Here is a 22,881-nt window from a genome sequence, read left to right on the forward strand (position 1 = left end):
TTTTTTAAGTAATCTGCAGGCAATCACACCTACATGCTGCACGATCACCTCACACATTGATGGAATAATTTTATAAAATCAACTGAAAATCAAGAAGCCACACATAAATAAAAGAAGCTTCAATCTTTTATATGTGGCACACCAGTTAATTGAACAACACTCAGTGTTCAAACTCAATAACCGCTACCAACATCTCCCTTCCTTCAGTTGGGCCTCTGTCAATAACATAGGTTGAACTGTGAAGTCGTCAAAATCTATTGGCTCTTTCACTTATCAAAAATAGTCCTGGCCCCAGACTGATAACAGGTCCAAAGATATTCAACTCCTACAGGCAGAGCCTGAGAGCATTAACGTGTCCAATTATCTTGGCTTAAACCTACAACCCTCAGATCCCTGCATTCCTCCAATTCTGGCCTCTTGAGCGTCCCCGATTTTAATCCCTCCACCACTGGTGGCCATGCCTTCAGCTGTTGAGGCCCCAAGCTCTGGAATTCCCTCCCTAGCTCTCTGCCTCTCTCTCTCCTCCTTCAATATTCTTCTTAACACCTACCAAGCTGACTTGATATCACTTTATGTGTCTCAATGTCAAATTTTGTCTGGATGATGGAAATCAGGGATGTACAATGGGTCAAAATTGGACTCTTACTTATTTCTGCCAATATTGTAGTGCATATTTAATCTAAATTATGCAAAATAATGGAAATCCCATCAGAAGAGTTGAAAGCCATTGTGTGCTTGTATTACGTTCCTTCATTAAACATGACATGTGCAGTTTCAAAAATTGCAGCATAACTAACGTGATACGCTTCTCATTTTGTGCTGGGCTAACTCGGCACTATGTTGTACCACTGCTCTGAGGACTAATGTGCCAAGTATTTGTAAGTCTCCTCTCCACTAAGACAGACACTGCTAACAGAGCGGGGACATGAGACAATGTGAGGAGCCATTCCAAAAGTCACGGTAGATCCAGAAGAGATGAATTCTCAGGTAGTTTCAATGATAACAACACAAGATATTGAGAGCAGCTTGTTACCTGCTTGAGGTAGCCCAGTCAGACTGGTGCACAATTTTCTGGGTTAGAATCTACTGCTTACTTTGCAAAGCCTTGGGTACATTAGAAACTACACAGAGCACTGGTCCTTCACCCCGGGGTTCAGGAAACCTGTTTCTCCTGTGTTTATTTTAATTATGGTCCATTTAATTCTTGCACAGTTCCTTCTAGTCCAAACCCTGAAATAACTGCCACAGAAAATGGTGCAAAAAAAAACCCCCTGGGTCCAGTTTGAGAAGAACAGTAAAATGTTGCCAGTTGTGTGACTGAAGGCCAAGTAAATTATCTAAAGTTTATGACCACAAAGCCCTGACTCAGTTAGGCACAAGAGAAAAAGACTCATTCCATGGCAAGTAACCCATCAGCTTATTCACAGTCATAGGATGTACTTGTCCTTTGAGTGATGTGTTCCAGCACCCACCTCCCCCACATCTTAATGTTTCAGTGCTTCTGCTGTAATCAGAAAGTCAAATCCTAGGCTGAGGAAAATCAGGGCGATGGCCAGCATCTGAGCTCGACTTATCCCACTCCCTGACTGTGCAGCTGAGATGCTCCCTTATGAAGTGAAATGGCATGATAACGTTGACACTCCCCTCATGATATCTGGAAAGACATTTCCATGTAACACTCTCAGCTCTGAGTCAGAATGTCCAAATCCCACTCCAGGGATTCAAGCACACAATGCAGGCTGACACTCTGAGTCGAGTACTGATGGAATGCTGCACTGTCAGGGGGTCAGTACATAGTGATCGCTGCACTGTCGGAGGGTCAGTACTGAGGGAGTGGTGCACTGTCAGAGGGTCAGTACTGAGGGAGTGCTGCATGGTCGGAGGGTCAGAACTGAGGGAGTGCTGCACTGTCAGAGGGTCAGTACTGAGGGAGTGCTGCACTGTCGGAGGGTCAGTACTGAGGGAGTGCTGCACTGTCAGAGGGTCAGTACTGAGGGAGTGCTGCACGGTCGGAGGGTCAGAACTGAGGGAGTGCTGCACTGTCAGAGGGTCAGTACATAGCGATCGCTGCACTGTCGGAGGGTCAGTGCTGAGGGAGTGCTGCACTGTCGGAGGGCCAGTACTGAGGGAGTGCTGCACTGTCGGAGGGTCAGTACTGAGGGAGTGCTGCACTGTCGGAGGGTCAGTACTGAGGGAGTGCTGCACTGTTGGAGGGTCAGTACTGAGGGCGTGCTGCACTGTCAGAGGGTCAGTACTGAGGGAGTGCTTCACTGTCGGGGGGTCAGTACTGAGGGAGTGCTGCACTGTCAGAGGGTCAGTACTGAGGGAGTGCTGCACTGTCAGAGGGTCAGTACTGAGGGAGTGCTGCACTGTCGGAGGGTCAGTACTCAGGGAGAACTGCATTGTTTGGAGGGTCAACACTGAAGAAGCTCTGCACTGTCAGAGGGGCAGTACTGGGGGAGTGCTGCATTGTCGGGGATGCAGTAATGAGGGTTTGCTGCACTGTTGGAGGGTCAGTACTTGAGGAGTGCTGCATTGTTGGAGAGGCAGAACTGAGGGAGCACCGCACTGTCAGAGGGTCAGTACTGAGGGAACGCTGCACTGACAGGGATGCAGTACTGAGGGAGTGCTGCACTGTTGGAGGGTCAGTACTTGAGGAGTGCTGCACTGTTGGAGGAACAGTACTGAGGGAATACTGCATTGTTGGGGATGCAGCACTGAGGGAGCGCTGCACTGTCAGAGGGTAAGTACCGAGGGAGCGCTGCATGGTCAGAGTGTCAGTGCAGAGGGAGTACTATTCTGTCAGAGGGTCAGTACTGAGGGAATGCTGCACAGTTAGAAGATCAGTACTAAGGGAGCACTGCACTGTTCAAGGGTCAATACTGAGGGAGCACTGCACTGTCGGAGGGTCACTACTGTGGGAGCGCTGCACTGTTGGAGGGTCAGTACTGAGGGAGTACTGTTCTATCAGAGGGTCAGTGCTGAAGGAATGCTGCACTGTTGGAGGTCAGTACTGAGCGAGCGCTGTATTGTCAGAGGGGCAGTTCCAAGGGAGCACTGAGCTATTACAGGGGCAATACTGAGGAGTGCTGCACTTTCAGAAGGGGCTGTTTTAGGAGAGGGCTGCACTGTTAGAGGGGCAATACTGAGAGAGTGCTCTACTGTTGGAGGAACAGTACTGAGAGACTGCTGCACTGTGGGAGGTGCTGCCTTTCAGATGAAACATTAAACCAGGATCCCATGGTTTCAGTTTGAAGAAAAGCAGGGACATTTTCCCCAGTGTCCAATGTCAATATTTATTGAACCAACGTCACTAATAACAGTAAGATAAAAGCAAAAAACTGCAAATGCTGGAAATCTGAAACAAAAACAAAAATCACTAATAACAGGTTGGGCTAGACTTAGTGTTGAGAATAATTGTCAGGCTATCAGCCCTCACCGTTACTAGGGAGTAAATCAAACGGCAACCTTATTAGGGATGGGCAATAAATGCTGGCCTAGCCAGCGACACCCACATCCCATGAATAAATAATAAAAAACTTGCATCATCAGCATACATTTAGTTAAATGCAGAATTCTGGAAATGGCTGTTCGAGTAACTGTGCTCCTCCACGAGCTCTGATTTAACTGTATCGTGCCAAGAGACTCTGCATTCAAACACATGAAGGGCAGGGAGTTGACTTACTCACCCATTAGATACTCACTAAACACATTAGGGACAGTTTGGGCTGGCGCATTCAAGTGGAACAGAAAAGGAATCTTAAGTACCGCCCAACAACCTCTCTGAAAATGTAATTTTACAAGTGTGGAGTCTAATTTCTTCAGAATGTAATTTTTCTTGGAGATTTAGAAAAAATGCGTATTAAAATGAAAATTTTTTGTAATATTTTTTCTTTGTCTCTCTCTTAAACTGATTGTTCTTTCTCTCTCCTAATTTTGCTTTCTGTACATGATTTTACATTGAATTAAATATTCAAATTTATACTTCCTTGTTTAGACCTCCCTCTATCATAGGTTTGCTGATGATTGCACAATGCTCAGCACCAATCACAACTCCTCAGGTATTGAAGTAGTCAACGTCTATATGCAGCAAGACCTGGTCAACATTCAGGCTTGGTCAAGTGGCAAGTAACGCTCATGCCACACAAGTGCCAGGCAATGACTATCTCCAACAAGAGAGAATCTAACTATTTCCCCTTGATGATCAATGGAATTACCATCACTGAACTCCTACCGTCAACATCCTGGGGGTTACCATTGACCAGAAACTTAACTGGACCCATCACTTAAATACAGTGGTTGCAAGCGCAGGTCAAAGGCTGGGAATTCTGTAGCAAGTAACTCACCTCCTGACCCCCCCCAAAGCCTGCCCACCATCTACAAGGCACAAGTCAGGAGTGCGATGGAATAATCTCCACTTGCCTGGATGAGTGCAGCTCCAACAACACTTAAGAAGCTCAACACCCCATCCACAAATATTCACTCCCTCCACCAACGACGCACAGTAGCAGCAGTGTGTATCATCTACAAGATGCACTGCAGCAACTCACCAAGGCTCCTTTGACAGCACCTTCCAAACTAACAACATGAACAACCTAGGAGAACAAAGGCCACAAACAGATGGGACAGTATTTTACAGGGCACCGTGGACCCCACACCCACCAGCTAAAGAGTTGGGGAGAGCCTACCCACAATCCTATTGGCTGCCTCGCAGCAATTTAATGTGGGAAGCAGCAGTAGTTGCATGAAAGCGAGACTTCTGCACCTATCTTGGGAGGGAGAACCACCTTAGGGAGCTGCTGGTCAATCAGGTGACAGGCAGCTCTGCAACCCCAGCAGTGCCAGCTGGGAGCTGTGGCCACTGTTGGGACTGCAGGTAGTCCCACCATGCCAGAGGGCCCAGTTAAGTCCAGTGTTGGGGGTCTCGGTGAGGGGGGTGGGTCAGGGTTCATGTTGCCTGTGGGAGGGTGAAAGGGGGGACGATCTTGCGGGGGAGGGGGTGCCTATGGGCTCAGGGAGCCTGCAATGGAGATACCCACCCTTTGCCTGACACCAGCTAAACCTGCTGGGCTTCCCTTGTCGCGGGTATAATATTGGCATCAGCGGGATTATGACCATGTGAGGGCCTCAATAGGCCCAAGGGCAGCCTGGCTGCCTAACGTCTCCCCTGCCACCTGTAAAATTTCAGACAGGTCAGGGGCAAGCTGGTAGGCCTGCTGGATTTTACATATCCACCCACTTTCAAAACTGCTGATGGGGAAGCATAAAACCTAACCCATGGTGACATAACCATCTGCATGTTCCCCTCCAATCCACCTGCCACCTGATAATATATATAATATTTATACATACATACACTATACAGCCGTTCCTTCACTGTCACTGGGTCAAAATCCTGGAACTCCCTCCCTAACAGCACTGTAGGTGTACCTACACCACATGGACTGCAGCGGTTCAAGAAGGCAGCTCACCACCACCTTCTCAAGGGCAATTAGGGATGGGCAATAAATGCTGGCCCAGCCAGTGAGGCCTACATCCCATGAAAGAATAAAACAAAATGCTGCCTGTCTCAGTGAAGATTCTTCAATCCAATTGGTTGAAAAGTCACACTGTTCCTTACCCTGCCCATATACACCGCAGATCCCTGCAGAGGTTGCTGTGCTGGAAAGGATCTGGAAACACCGTAAAAGCTGTCAGTAAAATGCCCACAATAAGCTTCTGAGCAGCTGAAAACAAACAAATGGCAACTACCGTCCCATCACAGCTGACCACAAAACCTGGCTCAATATCTGGTCATTATCACATTGCTGTTTGCGGTAACTTGCTGTGCACAAATTAGCTACAACATTTCCTACATCACAACAGTGACTTCACTTCTAAAATACTTCACTGGCTGTAAAGTGCTTCAGGGCGACTTGAGGATGTGAAAAGCACTATATAAATACAAGTCTTTCTTTTTAGTGAGCCCCTAGGTGGATACTGAATCTGTACTGATTTATCCCTGTCGGAGTGGTATTGGTGGACTGGACATCACTTCATAATCCTCACCGAGCAGATACCTCACCTGAGGAAAAAGGAAAAACTACAAGATTATTCCAGAGATTCTATACATCCAGAAAGGAATCCCAAAGCAAACCAAGCCCTGGGCTTCATTCCTACAGGGTTAGAACTGAAAAGCAGGCAAGATATATTCAACTTGTTTAGGATCTTGCTTAGGCCACACTTTGAGTCTTGGTCTTAATATTATGAAAAAGATATAGAGGCATTAGAGGATGTGCAAAACTGATTTCCCAGAATGATACCAGAGCTGAGAGGTTATAATTATCAGAGAGGATTGAGAGGTTGGGATTCTTCTCTTTGGAAAAGTGAAGTCTGAGAGGTAACGTAGAATTAGAGAAGATGCTTCCGCTTGTGAGGAGACCAAAACTAGGGATCATCAATATAAGACCTTCACTAAGGTGAGGTGAAGTAAGGAGGGAGAAGACTTGTATGAAGCACAAACAGCAGCATGGATTAGATGGGCTGAATGACCTGCTTCTCTGCTGTACATTTCATATAAATGAGTTTTCACGGTTTCAGTCCTAGCGTTGCCTGCGATGAATCCTTCAGTCAATGCCGGCATAAACACTTCCCACTACAAACTTTTCTCTGCAGTTAAATCTGTACTAGATTAACTCCAGAATATATTGTGTGGTATTGACAGTGCTTTAGGGAAAGGACCTGGTATATTATGTCGCCTTCCATTATGCTGTGAGAGTTAATTATGATATGTTGATCTTTGAGTGAGTTTGGGACCGCATTCACTAAACCTGTCAAAATGGATTTCTCTATAAAAGGTGGCAACCAAATGAAGCAATATATATTGTGTGAGAACTCAGGGCTGCTCTAAACTAATTCAAGATATCATCAAGACAAAGTAACCTGTGAAACTTGGGGCCAACCTTTCATTAGCTCTGAGGCCAAACCGGCCTGGCTTGTATAGAAAAATGAGAGTAGGCAAGAAGTCATCACAAGACACATGAGAACAATGTGCAGATACATGTTGCATGTGACTGTTCGTCCTGGTTGTACAATGTGTGGAGCCCATCATTCATTTTTCAACTTTGTGAAATAACTCTAGACTCGAGCAGAAAAATTCAGCAGCATTCATTCACCACTTTGCTGTCGCTGTCACACTGTGGGGGCTTGTGTTAACTGTTGGATTATCACATGTCTTGCTTCAAGGAGACTCAATGGCTCACACTAATGACCAGATATTATACAGAATTTACATGCACAGAGACAAGCCAATCTGCCCCACGCTGATGTTTATGCTCCACATGAGCCTCCTCCTAGCCCTCTTCATCTCACCCTATCACCTTATCCTTCTATCCCTTTCTCCCTCATGCGTTTATCTAGCTTCTCCTCCTCAATGCACCTATACTATTCACATCAATCACTGCCTGTGGTAGTGAGTTCACATTCTCACCACTCTCTGGACAATTAAATCTAGATGAGGGTCACGTCTCCACGAGCCACAGGTTCATGGTAACAGCAGTGATCAGAAAGACATCCTTGTTTTCAAACTCCTCTATGGCCTTGCCTTTCCCTACCTCTATAATCAGCTCCAGCCCTACAACCCTCCATCATCTCTGCACTCCTCCAAGATGATCGAGGAGAAGGGCAGCTTCTGTTCCTGTTGGTGTTGCTGCTCCTCTTGTACCTCATCAGGTGTCCAAGGTAGGACTGTATACACCATTCCCACACAACCATGAAGGCTGATAGCTGGGAGGGGCCAATTTGAATCAAAAACTGCAGGGTTGTAGAAAAGGCCCCCTAAAGTCTTGGAGGTCACCTCGAAAGCAATGAAAGTACACTCTGAGAACAAGTCCTGTGAACAAAAGCCTTTCACTTAGTTGAAGCAGCTATTCATCCTCAGTATTTAAAGGCTTGCCAGCCTGTCCATTTCACATCCCATTAATTTCTATGGTCTTGCTTTGTTGACCCTGGTGAGAGTTTCTGACAGGCAGGAAATCCATGCACTTGCAGTTAAAGCCAGAATGCAAAGTTAAATCTTCATTCAATTGCCTTTCTGCATATTTAAATTGCAGACTCTCCTGTCACAAGTCTTGAAATACGCCTGTTAAATGCAGAAGTCCATGGGTTCATGTAGGATTCCGAACACACAAGCACATTTTTCCTTCTTTAAACATCCTGCCCACACCTATACCTCCTCCCCACCCCTGCAGGTTAAACTATCCCCCAAAGACATTAGGGTGCGTGTTTGCAAATATATCAGCTGCAAGGACTGTGCATTATTATTAATCTTTTTAAATTCTAGTGGCCAGAATTTTCTGGCCCTGTTGGCTTTGGGCGTCATGTCAGGTGTGGGGGGGCAATATGGCGAGAAGGCCAAAAATCGGTTTCTTACCATTGTGAAACCAACTTGCAATCACCTGCTCCACCTCTCAATGGCGGGCCACATTTCCCACTGCTACACATCAGGAACCTAATTTCAATACTTCATTATCTCATCTCAGCATCTCATTATAAGCCCTGCCCACCAGAATCATCCCCCCCACACTGGATCATCCGGGCGTTTCACAACTGAGCATAAGCGACGTGCACCAGGCGAGCTGCATTTCACTCGGGACTTCGAGGTTTGTTTGCCTACCTTGCTTCGGGCAGCACTCGCAGTCATCAGCGCCAGGCTTCACAGGCAGCACCACAGCACTTTTAGGGGGACTCGCGGGCAGATCTCTACCTACCAGACCAGCTGTAAGGCGGGGGTGGCTTTTCAATGGCTGCAGGGCTAGGGCTTGCTTGGGGAAGGGGGAAAAGTGGCCTCAGGCAAGGGAAGAGGCTGCAGGGCGAGGGCTGCACTGGGGAAGGAGGGTAACCCAGGATGTGTGTGGGGGCACATGTTGATCTGAGAAAGTGGCTTCAAGGTGGTGAGGGCTGAGGAGGCAGTCTCCAGAGGAGATGAGGCCAGATGGAGATGTGAGGGTGTGTGTGAGAGAGTGAGTGGTGATGGCCCTTGAGCTGGCAGTGAGTGAGATGCCAGTGAATGTGTAATGGGCTAGAGTGTGTGAGTTTAGAGTGATGAGATGGTTGACTTACCCTGGCAGCATGGATGAGATCACTCATCCTCCATCTGCATTGAATGGCTGACCTCTTGTATGCAGCATTGGCACTGATCACCACTGCCACTGCCTCCCAAGCTGGAGTGGTGAGATTGATGGGCCTTTTATGATCAGAGAGGGGGTAGAGGACATCGCGGGAGGCCTCCCAGGGATGTGCCACTGAATCAGGGGCTGAACTCTTCTTGTCTTTTGGGGCCATGTCTTCACCAGAGAAGCAAGGGCTGCAGGCATTGAGAAGTGTTCATGGGACTGCAGTTTAAATATAACGCTCTGTGCGAGGAAAGGCGAGGTAACAGCATGGCAGGCAAATCAGAGGCTGCCCACCAGCAAGATGGTGTCTTTCCTGGGGCTGGATAATTAATAAAGTGGAAACGGGACAATACAGCGTGAAAATCCGCTATTGCGGCCAGTTGGTAAGACTGCTTTTCTCCCCGCCCGCTATCGCACTTTGTGCAAATCTGGGAGGATTCCAGCCAGTGTCTTTTTTTTTATGTACGGTTTTGCATAGATCCCAGTTCTTAGCCTTTCAAGTCAGATTTATAAAATATTCCCCTCCATTACCCTGTGTTTTGGGGGAAAGAAACACTCTTTAGCCATTGCCACTACTTTGTGACCAATGTGTTCAAGGAGATTCACCATTAGAGTGTCATTAAAGTACAAATACATTAGCTGTGACTTTAGCAACTGCCTGTCATGTTGAATAGTATGAGATGGAGAGATAGTAATTATTGCCAAGAACCCATTAGAGGGCTCCTTAGTAAAACAAGCTACAGCGGCAAACTAATGGGCTAACGGTCTCCCACCATGTCTCTTCCTATTCCATTTAACCACACGTCACTCCAAACAAATCAGCTGACAACTGTGAGGCAGACAGGCCCAGTACAATTAACAAGATCTGTGACCTTCTGGGTTCTTTCATTCAAGCTTTGCAGGCCAGGAGAGGCAGAGTGGAGAATCATTTCACAACTATTTATCATGCAATGCCTCAGAATGTTTCAGCACCAGCGACAGAAAGTACCAGCCTTCCAACTTTTCTAGCAAATTTTCTTCTAAGAAAGACCCTATATTTATAATCCTTGTCTTATGCTATTTTTTTATCCCTTAGTGAGCCTGCCCCAGACCTTGCTTAGGGCAAATCTTTCTTTTACTTCAGCATGAGGTGCTAGTTAGTTCTGACACATCGATGCTAAAGGACACTGCTTGTATTTACACATGGATCACTGGTTATATTTCATCACTCACTTTCAAAATTTTACATGGATTGATTACCTGCATCATAATCTCCTCAGTAATCCCTTATGAAGCTAAAATATCTTTAGACAAGTGAACCTATGTTTTATTTTACTCAGGCGCATTGAATAATTTTGGACCAAGCCTATTGCCTCATCTAGCAAGTTGTACATAGCATTGAATGCAGGCACCATGTGTTGTACAAGAGATTTTTTAACATTATTATGATCAATTTGGATTTCAATCCCATTGAAAATGTTCTTCTGAAATGATGACTGGGTCATCCTATTGCAATCCTCAATTAACATTAACCTGTAACTCTTAACTCTAAAGGAGGTGCAGGGGCAGAAGGACCTGGGTGTACATGCACATAAATCATTGACAATGGCAGAACAGGTTGAGAGAGTGGTTAATAAAGCATACAGCATTCTAAATTTTATTAATAGGGACATAGAGTATAAAAGCAAGAAAGCCATGTTGAACTTGTATGGAACACTGGTTCTCCCTCAGCTGGAGTATCGTGTCCAGTTCTGGGCGCCACAGTTTTGGAAAGATGTGAAGCCGATAGAGAAAGTGCAGAAAAAATTCATGAGAGTGGTTCCAGTGATGTGGAACTTCAGTTACGCAGATAGATTGGAGAAGTTGAGACAGTTATCCTTGGAGAAGAGAAGGTTGAGAGGAGATTTAGTAGAGGTATTCAAAATCATGAGGGGCCTGGGTAGGGTAGGTAGGTAAAAACTGTTCCCACTGGTGAAAGGATCAAGAACGAGAGGGCGTTGATTTATGGTAATTGGCAAAAGAAGCAATGGAGACATAAGGAAAATCTTTTTCACACAGTGAGTGGTTAAGCTCTGGAATGCAGAGGTGGTGGCATAGCAGTATTATCACTGCACTCATATTCCAGAATACGAGGTAATGCTCTGGTGACCTGGGTTCAAATCCCAACATGGCAGATGGTGAAATTTGAATTCAGTAAAAATCTGAAATTAAAAGTCTGATGGTGACCATGAAACCATTGCTGATTGTCATAAAAACCCATCTGGTTCACTAATCCCCTTTAGGGAAGGAAATCTGCTGTCCTTACCTGGTCTGGTCTACATATGCCTCCAGACCCACAGCAATGTGGTTGACTCATGGATGTCCTCTGAACAAGGGCATTTATGGATGAGCAATAAATGCTGGCTTAGCCAGCGATGCCCACACCCCATGAATGAATAAAAAGAGTGTGATGGGTGCTGGTTCAATTGAAGCTTTCAAAGGGGATTGCATCATTATCTGAGAGGGTGGGAGAATGGCACTAAGTGAATTGGTCCTTCGGAGAGCTGGTGCAGACATGATGGGCCGAATGGCCTCCTTCTGTGCTGCAATCCTTCTGTCAACATGCTTTGTGAAAAAAAAGGGTACAGCTCATTAGTTAATATATCTGATTAACTTTACATCTTGAAAAATGCTGTGCCCTCCTTAGTGAGATTATCTTTATAAACCCATGTGAAATGCATGTTCCAGTCAGGAGCATGTTGCAGGGAAGTTTATTGATAGTTTTCGATCAGTATTGTAATATTATAACAGGTCACTGCTTCATGCAGTTGATATGTTCCTTACTTAGACTGAGATCACTGGTCTAACTAAATAAAAAGTTGTAATTTTGTAATTGTTAAACATTCTTTTCTCGGGATCCAAGGGGAAAGCAGTCAGAAATGTCAGGATTTCTTTAATATAACCTTCCTCCTGAGAGAGCAGAGATATAAAAACCTCCAGATCAGGAACTTTAACCCCATTAGTGGCCGGGGCTTCCACTGAGACCTGACCCCCGGGAAGGTCAATACGCGATCGAGGTATGTACGAGGTTGGTAACTAAAACCCTGGACCAAAGCGACAGCCTCTGATTTCCCATCTGCCCAGCCAAATCTTACTACCTTTTTAATGACCAAAATATTCTTGACATTGTTTCATTCTCAGTGTGATGTGTCTCTTTTGCTGTTGGCAACCCCATCTTTCTTTTCAGAATGGGAGAGCACAGCTTCGAGGAGTAGATACGACTGAGAGAAACATAAGAAAAGGACATAAGAAGCTCTGCACATACAACAAAGCCTTTTTAGGTTTATGTAAACATTTCAACTTGAGTAAAAATCATTCCCTATTAAAATGATGATTGGCTTGAATGTTCCATTATCAATGTGACAATTTATTTCCGTTCAGGTTTCTTTGTAATTTTCATGCTTGAAACAAAAAAGTTTTTGAAGTTAAATAGACATGTTCTCCTAAAGATTCTCCTTGCAGCATCCTTCTACCCACAAGCTTCATATTGTAGCAGGTTGTGTGGTTCTTTTGTTGGTGTAAACACAGCCATTGCTGTGACACAAGCTCTTGGCGCCATGTTATCCAATCAGGATTAGTGATGTAGACATTCCAGTTAAAATCTGCTGATCAGAATGGAACCCGAACTGTGGGCTGTGTTAGTGCCGTATGATGCCAGAATGATTGACATGGTGACAATTCTTAGAATAAATGGCAAAGAGTTCTATAAATCCAAATGAGGAAACAATTCTTACAATACTTGTAATGGAAAGATAGCTGTAACAATAAACGTTTTTCAAAATAAAAGCTCACAAAGTGTCCTCATTGCCACATCTATTTCATGGATTCTTTTTTTTTTGCCTCTCATGGGAGTTTATTGACTGCGGGGTTGAACTGGAGGTAGTGGAAGGTGCATTAGGAGCTGTCTAGTCCTGAGATATAGGTCAGGCTTGGTGAACAGCTGATCATTTCATGCCTGTTAATTTTGCAGAAGAACAAAAGAAATAGGATCAGGACTAGACCACATGGCCTGTCAATGATGCTCCGCCATTTAATATGATCATGGCTGATCTTCTATTTCAACTGTATTTTCCCACCCCATCCCCATATCCCTCGATTCCCTCAATGACCAAAAATCTATCTCAGCCTTAATATATTCACAGCCCTCTGGGGTTCAGAATTCCAAAGGTTCATAACCCCTAGAGTGAAGAAATTTCTCCTCATCTCAGTCCTGAATGATTGGTCCCATATCCTGAGACTGCGTCCTCATATTCTGGATTCCCTAACCAGGGGGAAACAACCTCTCAGTGTCTATCCTGTCAAGTCACTTCAGAATCTTGTACGTTTCAAAGAGATCACCTCTCATTGTTAACTTAAGTTCTCTCATTCTACTAAACTCCAGAGAGTATAGGCCTAATTTCCTCAGCTTATAATCACAGGGCAATCCCCTCATCCCAGGGACCAATCTGATGAACCTTCGTTGTACCGTCTCTAAGGAAAATATACCCTTCCTTAGATATGGAGAACAAAACTGCACACAGTATTCCAGGTGAGGTCTCACCAAAGCCCAGTACATTTGGAGCAAAGTTTCTTTATTCCTGTACTCAATCCCTAATTGCTTGCTGTACCTGCATGCTTACTTTCTGTGTTTCTGATACAAGCACACCCAAATCCCTCTGAACATCGACATTTACAAGTTTCACACCTCTTAAATATTATTCTGCTTTTCTATTCTTAAGACCAAGTTGAATAATCTCTCACTTCTCCACATTATATCCCACCTGTCACCTTGTTGCCCATTCAATTAACCTATCCACATCTCTTTGCAGCATCTTTGTATCCTCCTCACAGCTTGCATTCCCACCCAGCTTTATATCATCAGGAAACTTAGATAAATTACTCTCGGTCTTTTAGTCTAATTCATTAATATAGATTGTAAATAGCTGAGGCCCCAGCACTGATCCTTGTGGCATTCCACTAGGCACAGCCCCATTTATGCCTACACTTCCTGTCTGTTCATCAATCCTGTATCCACGCTAATAGATTATACCCAACTCTATGGACCCTTAGGTCTATATGATGTAAGTGTGGAAAGAAGTCTCTTGTTTTTCCTGTGGAAAGGGGTTGTGTCACCATATTTAGAGGAACACAACTGCAAATGGGAATCTGGAAATCAATGGCATAATTACACATGGTGGCTCAGTAGAGAGCACTCTCACCTCTGAGTTCGAAGGTCACAGGCTTACCTCTCACTCCAGAAATTTGAGTACACAATCTGGGCTGACATTCCAAGTGCAGTGCTGAAGCAGTGCTGCACTGTCAGAGGGTCAGTACTGAGGGAGCGCTGCACTGTCGGAGGATCAGTACTAAGAGTGCACTGCATTGTCAGGGGGGTCAGTATTGAGTGAGTGCTGCACTGTCAGAGGGTCAGTACTGAGAGAGTACTGTACTGTCGGAAGGCCAGTACTGAGTGAGTGCTGCACTGTCCAAGGGTCAGTACTGAAGGATTACTGCACTGTTGGAGGGTCAGTACTGAGGGAGTGCTGCACTGTTGAAGGGTCAGTACGAGGGGTGCACTGCACTGTCGGCGGTTCAGTACTGAGGGAGCGCTGCACTCAGAGATTCAGTACTGAGGGAGCACTGCACTGACAGAGGGCCAGGACTGAGGGAGTGCTGCACTGTCAGAGGGTCAGTACTGAGGGAGCGCTGCACTGTTGGAGGGCCAGTACTAGGGGTGCACTGCACTGTCAGCTGTTCAGTACTGAGGGAGCGCTGCACTGTCAGAGATTCAGTACTGAGGGAGTACTACACTGTCGGAGGGTCAGTACTGAGGCAGCACTGCACTGACAGAGGACCAGTACTGAGGGAGTGCTGCACTGTCAGAGGGTCAGTACTGAGGGAGTGCTGCACTGTCAGAGGGTCAGTACTGAGGGAGTACTACACTGTCGGAGGGTCAGTACTGAGGCAGCACTGCACTGACAGAGGACCAGTACTGAGGGAGTGCTGCACTGACAGAGGGGCAGTACTGAGGGAGTGCTGCACTGACAGAGGGCCAGGACTGAGGGAGTGCTGCACTGACAGAGGGGCAGTACTGAGGGAGTGCTGCACTGACAGAGGGCCAGGACTGAGGGAGTGCTGCACTGTCAGAGGGGCAGTACTGAGGGAGTGCTGCACTGTCGGAGGGTCAGTACTGAGGGAGCGCTGCACTGTCAGGGGAACAGGGCTGAGGGAGCGCTCCACTGTCAGAAGTGCCATCTTTAAAATGAGACATTAAAATGAGACGTTAAAATCAAGGCCCCCATTTCCCTCTCAGGAAAAGGTAAAAGATCCCAGGGCGCCATTTCAAAGATGAACAGGGGAATTCTCCCCAGTGTTCTGGCCAATGTTTATCCCTCAACCAACATCACTAAAACCAATTACCTGGTCATGATTCGATTGCTGTTTGTGGATATTGCTATGCACAAATACCAGTGCCACGTGCTAGTGAGTATAGAAATAAGAGGTTAGTCCAGATGAATGTGTGGCTGGAGAGATGGTGCAGGAGGGAGGGCTTCAGATTTCTGGGACATTGAGACCGTTTCTGGGGGTGGTGGGACCTGTACAAGGTAGACGGGTTGCACCTGAACCGGAATGTGACCAACATCCTTGCGGGGAGGTTTGCTAGTCCTGTTTGGGAGGGCTTAAACTAACATGGCAGGGAGATGGGATCCTGAGAGGAGGGTCAGCAGGGGAAGATGCATAGCTAAAAGTAGAAGAGAGAGCAAGTGAGTCTGGAGGGCATAGAAATTATAGGCCAGTAAAGGCACAAGGGAGTGTGGCAAGGTTGGATGGTATTTATTTTAATGCAAGGAGTTTGACGAATACGGCAGATGAGTTGAGGGCACAAATTAACTCATGGAAGTTTCATGTTATTGCTGTCCCGGAGACATGGTTGAGAGAGGGGCAGGATTGGCAGCTCAATATTCCAGGATATAGGATCTTCAGGTGAGACAGGGAAGGTGGTAAAACAGGAGGGGGTATTACAATATTGATCAAGGAATCAATTACAGCAGTAAGGAGGGATGGCATCTTAGAAGGCTCCTCAAAGGAAGCCATATGGGTAGGACTGAAAAACAAAAAAGGAGCAATCACATTGCTCGGAGTGTACTATAGGCCCCCAAACAGTCAGAGAGTAAGAGAAGAGAAGATATGTAGGCAAATTTCAGAGAAGTGTAAAAATAATCGGGTAGTAATAGTGGGGGATTTTAACTTCGGCAATGTTAACTGGGTTAGTCATAGTGTGATAGGTTTAGAGGGAGCAGAGTTCTTAAAATGCATCCAGGAGCGCTTTTTGAACTAGTACGTAGAGGGTCCTACAAGAGAAAAGGTAGTCCTGGACTTAATTTTAGGGAATGAAGCCGGGCAAGCGGTAAAGGTATCAGTGGGGAGGAGCATTTTGCAGATAGTGATCATAACTCCGTTAGATTCAAGGTTGTTATGGAAAAGGACAAGGATGGGCCAGAAATCAGAGTTCTAAATTGGGGGAAGGCCGGTTTTAATAAGATCAGATATGATTTGGCCAGAGTGGACTGGGAGCCGTTACTTTTAGGTAAATCTGCGTCAGAGCAGTGGGACTCATTCAAGAAGGAAATAGGGAGAGTACAGGGCCAACATATTCCAGTAAAGATAAAGGGTGGAACCAACAAATCCAGGGAACCCTGGATGTCGAGGGATATACAGGATTGGATAAAGAGAAAAAGGTAGGCTTATGGCAGATACTGAGGAAGCCCTAGAGGAGTATAGAATGTGTAGTGGGGAACTTAAAAAGGAAATTAGGAGAGCAAAAAGGGAGCATGAAAAAACATTGGCAGGTAAAATAAAGGAAAATCCAAAGTTATTTTACAGGTACATTAAGAGTAAGAGGATAACTAGGGAAGGATTCGGGCCCATTAAGGACCAGAGTGGTAATTTGTGTGTGGAGGCGAAAGACGTAGGTAGGGTTCTAAATGAATACTTTGTGTCGGTGTTCACAAGTGAGAGGGATGATGTGGGTATGGAAATCAGGCAGAAGGACTGTGATATAATTAAAGAACTTACCATGGAAAGGGAGGAGGTTCTAAGGGGTCTGGCAGGCTTAAAAGTAGATAAATCTCCAGGCCTGGATGAAATGTATCCCAGGCTGCTGAGTGAGGCAAGGGAGGAGATAGCAAGGGCACTGGCAATAATTTTCAATACCCCTCTGGCCACAGGAGAGGTGTCAGAGGACTGGAGGACAGCCAATGTGGTACCGTTATTCAAGAAGGGAGGTAGGGATAAACCAGGGAACTACAGGCCAGTCAGTCCAATCTCAGTGGTGGGGAAACTATTGGAAGCAATTCTGAGGGACAGAATTAATCTACACTTGGAGAGGCAGGGATTAATCAAGGACAGTCAGTAAGGTTTTGTTAAGGGGAGGTCATGTCTGACCAATTTGATTGAATTTTTCGAAGAGGTGGCCAGGTGTGTAGATGTGGACAATGCATTTGACGTGGTCTACTTGGACCTCAGCAAGGCTTTTGATAAGGCCCCGCATGGGAGACTGATAACGAAGGTAAGAGCCCATGGAATCAAAGGCAATTTGGCAAATTGGATCCAGAATTGGCTGAGCGGCAGGGAGCAGAGGGTGATGGTCAAGGGGTGTTTTTGTGACTGGATGCCTGTGTGCAGTGGGGTTCCACAGGGATCGCTGTTGGGTCCTTTGCTGTTTATGGTATATAAAAAACGATTTAGACTTGAATGTTGATCAGTAGGTTCGCAGATGACACGAAAATTGGTGGGGTGGTAAATAGTGAGGAGGATTGCCTTAGATTACAGGAGGATATAGACAGGATGGTAAGATGGGCTGATCAGTGGCAAATGGAATTTAATTCGGGTAAGTGTGAGGTGATGCACTTGGGCAGGATAAACAAGGCACGGGCATACACGATGAAAGGTAAAACCCTGGGAAGTACCGAGGATCAGAGGGGCCTTAGTGTGCATGTCCACTGGTCCCTTAAGATAGCGGGACAGTTAGATAAGGGGGTTAAAAAGGCATATGGGATACTTGCCTTTGTTAGCCGAGGCATAGAATATAAGAGCAGGGAGGTCATGCTGGAACTGTATAAAACGCTGGTTAGGTCACAGCTAGAGTATTGCGTGCAGTCCTGGAATCCGCATTATAGGAAGGATGTGATTGCACTAGAGAGAGTGCAGAGGGGATTTACCAAGAGGTTGCCTGGGCTGGAGAGTTTTAGTTATGAGGAGAGATTGGATAGACTGGGGTTATTTTCCCTGGAGCAGAGGAGATTGAGGGGGGAAATGATTGAGGTGTATAAAATTATGAGGGGCACAGATAGTGTAGACAGGAAGGAACTTTTACCCTTGGTGGAGGGAACAATAACCAGGGAGCATAGATTTAAGGTAAGAGGCAGGAGGTTTAGAGGGGATGTGAGGAAAAATTTTTTCACCCAAAGGGTGGTGGGAATCTGGAACTCTCTGCCTGAAAGGGTGGAGGCAGAAACCCTCATAACATTTAAGAAGTATTTGGATGTGCACTTGCAATGCCATGGCATACAAGGCTATGGGCCTAGTGCTGGAAAATGGGATTAGAATAGTTAGGTACTTGTTTGACCAGTACAGACTTGATGGGCCAAAGGGCCTTTTTCTGTGCTGTAGACCTCTATGACTCTATGATAAATTGGCCACTGTGTTTCTTACAGTAGAACAGAGTCTTTGGGCGGAATTTGCCGTACCTGCTAGCGTTGGGTATGTTCGGTGGCGTGAGCGGACAATATGGCGAGCAGGCCAAAAATCGGTTTCTCGACATTGTGAAACCATTTTGCGATCGTCCAATCAGCCCGTCGATGGCCGCGTTTCCCACCATCGGAAATCGGGAACCTCATTGTAATATATCAGCACATCATTATAAGGCCAGCCCGCTGGGCTCACACCTCCCCACACCCACCCCCCCGCCGCCACTGGATTGTCTGATCACACCAACGTGCTCTTAGCAGGCTGCACTTTGTGGGGAACTCAGAGGTGAGTGCACAGTAACATTGCAGAGCACCCGCGAGGGATGCCTGTTGGACTTCAAGGTTGAGGCGCGTTGGTGGGGGGACAAAGGCTGCCCTGTGGTTGAAGATCACGCACAAGCACGTGTGGGGTGGTCACACATTAGGGGCATCTTGTATAAAGTGACCATTCCTCTGCAGCTGAGACAGTTCAGGCGCAGCCACATTGATATAATTGGAGTCAGGCCTCTAGCTTATCTGCCCACTCAAGCAACGCAGAGGCATCAACGTGCCATCAAGTGCTCCAGAGCTTTTCACCCCTTGGGCACAGACTGCAAACTAATGAGTGGTTTAGTAGACTGCAGAACAGTTGGACGACTGGGCATGTTGTACAATCTCCGTGCTAAAACTGGCCATGGAGCAGTCACTGATGGAGGTGCTCACAGCCCCTTGCAATGTCATCATTCCGGTTTGGACCAGTCTCCCCCATGGTTCAGGTTAACAGTGCAGCCTTGCAGTGTGCCTGAGCTGAGAGCACAGCATGCAGTCCAATGGGTAAAGCTGCTGCCAATTGGTCAGGTGGAGTGGGGCGGAGGAAGGTGGGGTTTTGGGCAGCCATGCAGCGCACTAATCTCTGGCCATCCAAGTGGTGGCCAGCACTCTCCGGGATGCGTTAAGGGTCTTTCAGACTTAACCGAGAGAGGTTCTTAGTATACCCATGCTAACGCACACATCTCTCTCTTTCACCCTGCAGCAGAAGTACATTAGGATCATGGAGCCTGGTGAACTAGCTGCATACCTTGTGGCATACAGGGAGCAAAGACAACAGAGAATAGAATGACTGAGGAGCCTGCCTACGCAGAGGGAGGAGCAGCACCCTCTGGAAGAGGCGGCTGGGGCTCCCGCATTCGCCACCGAAGAGCCACAGTGAGCCGTCGCTGGTCAGCGCTGAGCTAGACCCAGGGCCTATAGACACTGCCTTTCATTCCTGCAGATGACTGAGAAACAGTGTTGCCAAAGACTGTGAATGTCTAGGGAACTGTTCAGTCACATCTGCCACCTGCTGCAGGATTTGGCGCCAAGGGGACATGGAGGGCATGCACTGCCAGTGGCTGTGAAAGTGACAGCAGGTCTCAATTTCTATGCCAGTGGCTCCTTCCAGGGCTCCACAGGTGACCTGTGTGGAATTTCACAATCCACCACCCACAAACGCATCCATGAGGTTACGGGTGCCATCTTCATGAGGACGTACAACTTTGTGCCTTTCGCCCGGGACCAGGACAGCCAGGATGCAAGAGTGATTGGATTTGCCCAGAACTCAGGTGCAGGATGCGATCGACTGCACTCATGTGGCGCTCAGGTCTCCATCGCAACACACGGTCAACTCTGTCAACTGCAAGGGATTCCATTCACTGAATGTGCAGCTGGTGTGTGACAACCACAAACACATCCTGCAGGTATGCGCACGGTTTCCAGGGAGTGTGCACGATGTCTACATTCTCAGTCGATCACAGATCCCTGACATCTTCCAAGGTCCACAGAAGCTGCACTTTGGCTCCTCAGGAACAAGGGCTCCCTGCAGAGGGCGTGGCTGATGACACCCGTGCGGTGGCCTCAGACTGCAGCAGAGCGACGGTATAATGAGGCTCATGCTGCAACCCGCAACTTGGTGGAGCAGACCATCGGGATGCTGAAGATGAGGTTCTGGTGCCTGGACCGGTCTGGTGGAGCCCTGCAATACAGTCCGCAGAGGGTGTCATGCATCATCGTCGTCTACTGCACCCTTTACAACCTGGCGCTGTAACGGGGAGAGGAGCTGGCTGAGGGGGAGATGCAGGAGCTGGAGGTCTCCTCCGATGAGGAGGATGTCGATGGTGATGAGGGTGAGGAGGCCCTCGAAGGCGATGATGATGGGGATGAGGCCCTCGCACTGGCTAGATGAGGTAGGCACGCTCGGGAGGCCCTCATAGCTACTAGAATTGTGGAGGATGACGACGACATGCAGAGTGGGGGTAGAGGACATGACAGCGAGCCTCCACTGCATCCAAAAAGGTGCTTGAGGGACACGTCATTGAACCTGGGGCTGCAGTCTTTTTGCTTTTCAGGGCCACATCTTCTTTGCATCAGTCCTGGGCTGGAAGCACTGAGAGGTGTGTGTGTGGCTGCACTTTAAATATGGCGCCCGGCGTGATGAAGCGGTGAGGGGATGGCGTGGCGGGCGAATGAACGGCGTGTTTCCCAGGAATGCATCTGTTCATCTTGGGCAATGAATGTTTTTAGATGTAGAAGCAGGGAATACTAGAAAGATACTTGCAAGCTCCCCAGCATCAGGGAAGATGGGTTAACATTTTAAATTGAGATCTCCTGTCAGAGCGGAGGAGATGCTTAAACCTATCTTTTCTGCCATTGTGTTGCCACCATTTCTTCCAATGAGTAGCCTGTAATTGCACTGCCAATGCCCTTGTAATGCCCTTTTTGTGAATCATGTGATCCATAGATCCTGCACTGGTCTGTGTCACAATCCATGTACTCAGAGGCCACACTCAGTTCCACTGCATCAAGAGCTGGGAAATCCTGTGCTTGCCACAGATTAACTGGTACTTATCAAACAAAACCAACTGAAATCAAAAAATGGATCTATACCTCCCCCTCTAACTGCAATAAGAAGCTTATTTAATTAAGCTATCTCCACTGAAACCAATGGAGGCGTAGCTGTTGAAATAATAACTTGCTTTCATCCTTAACTTATTTTATTATTGCGTTTCCCACATTTTCCCTGCTATTTAAACTCTGTTGTCCCACCCATCGAATCGGAGTGGATATCACAGCAATGTCACAAACTGTGACAAAACATGAAAATAATGGAGTGGATGTCCTTCTGTAAATAAGAAGTTGACATAGATAAATGTTTGTACTGAGGCTGGTTTTGTTTTATCGCAAATTAACAGTGAAAGATCAGGTCTTTAGATTCTCGTATGATTCAAGTGAAGAATAGATTCGACAGCTATGAATTAAATGGGAGATATCTATTAGAAAAGTATGTTTAAAGACAATATAAAATGCATTTGGGATTCATATCATTTACATCAATCACCTGAGGTAATTTGGCAACAGTTTATCATGTCAACTAAATGCTTTATTTTATTTTCTCGTTCTGTTACCCCCTCTTACACATCTATCACTTTATATTATTAGACACATGTATACATGACAAAATTAAATTGTAGTGATCCAATTGATTTGGAGAAGAGACAACAATGAATGCTAAATGTCGAATACTGTGAGAAAGGTCTGGAGTTATACCCAGGTTAATAGAAGAGAGACTTTCATTTATATAGCGTCTTTTACAGCCCCAGGCTTTTCCAAAGCATTTTACAGCCAATGAAGTATTTTAAAGTGAAGTCACTATTGTAATGTCGGAAAAGTGGCAACCAATATGTGCATAGAAAATTCCCACAAACCACACTGTGATGATGACCAGATAATCTGTTCTCGTGATGTTGATTGAGGGATAAATATTGGACAGGGCACTATATATAACACCCCCCGATCTTCTTCAAATTGCAGCCACGGGGTCACAGGCAGGGCTTCGGTTTAACACCATGTCCAAAAGACGGCACCTCTGTTGGTGCAGCACTCCCTCGGTACTGCACTGGAATGTCTGCCTGGGTGTTGTACTCAAGTCTCTGGAGTAGAAGGAACACTCCATTAACAACAGTTAGAGT

The 22,881-nt window shown here is 46.4% G+C and overlaps 1 protein-coding gene across 2 annotated transcripts in view; it reads right to left on the reverse strand.

Annotated features, from left to right (window-relative positions):
* Positions 1–22,881, reverse strand: part of LOC144668385 (zinc finger protein basonuclin-2-like) — a 530,041-nt gene that overhangs the window by 423,337 nt on the left and 83,823 nt on the right. The window lies entirely within an intron of this gene.

Source organism: Cetorhinus maximus, chromosome 2 (assembly GCF_964194155.1).
Source record: "Cetorhinus maximus chromosome 2, sCetMax3.hap1.1, whole genome shotgun sequence".
NCBI lineage: Eukaryota > Metazoa > Chordata > Chondrichthyes > Lamniformes > Cetorhinidae > Cetorhinus > Cetorhinus maximus.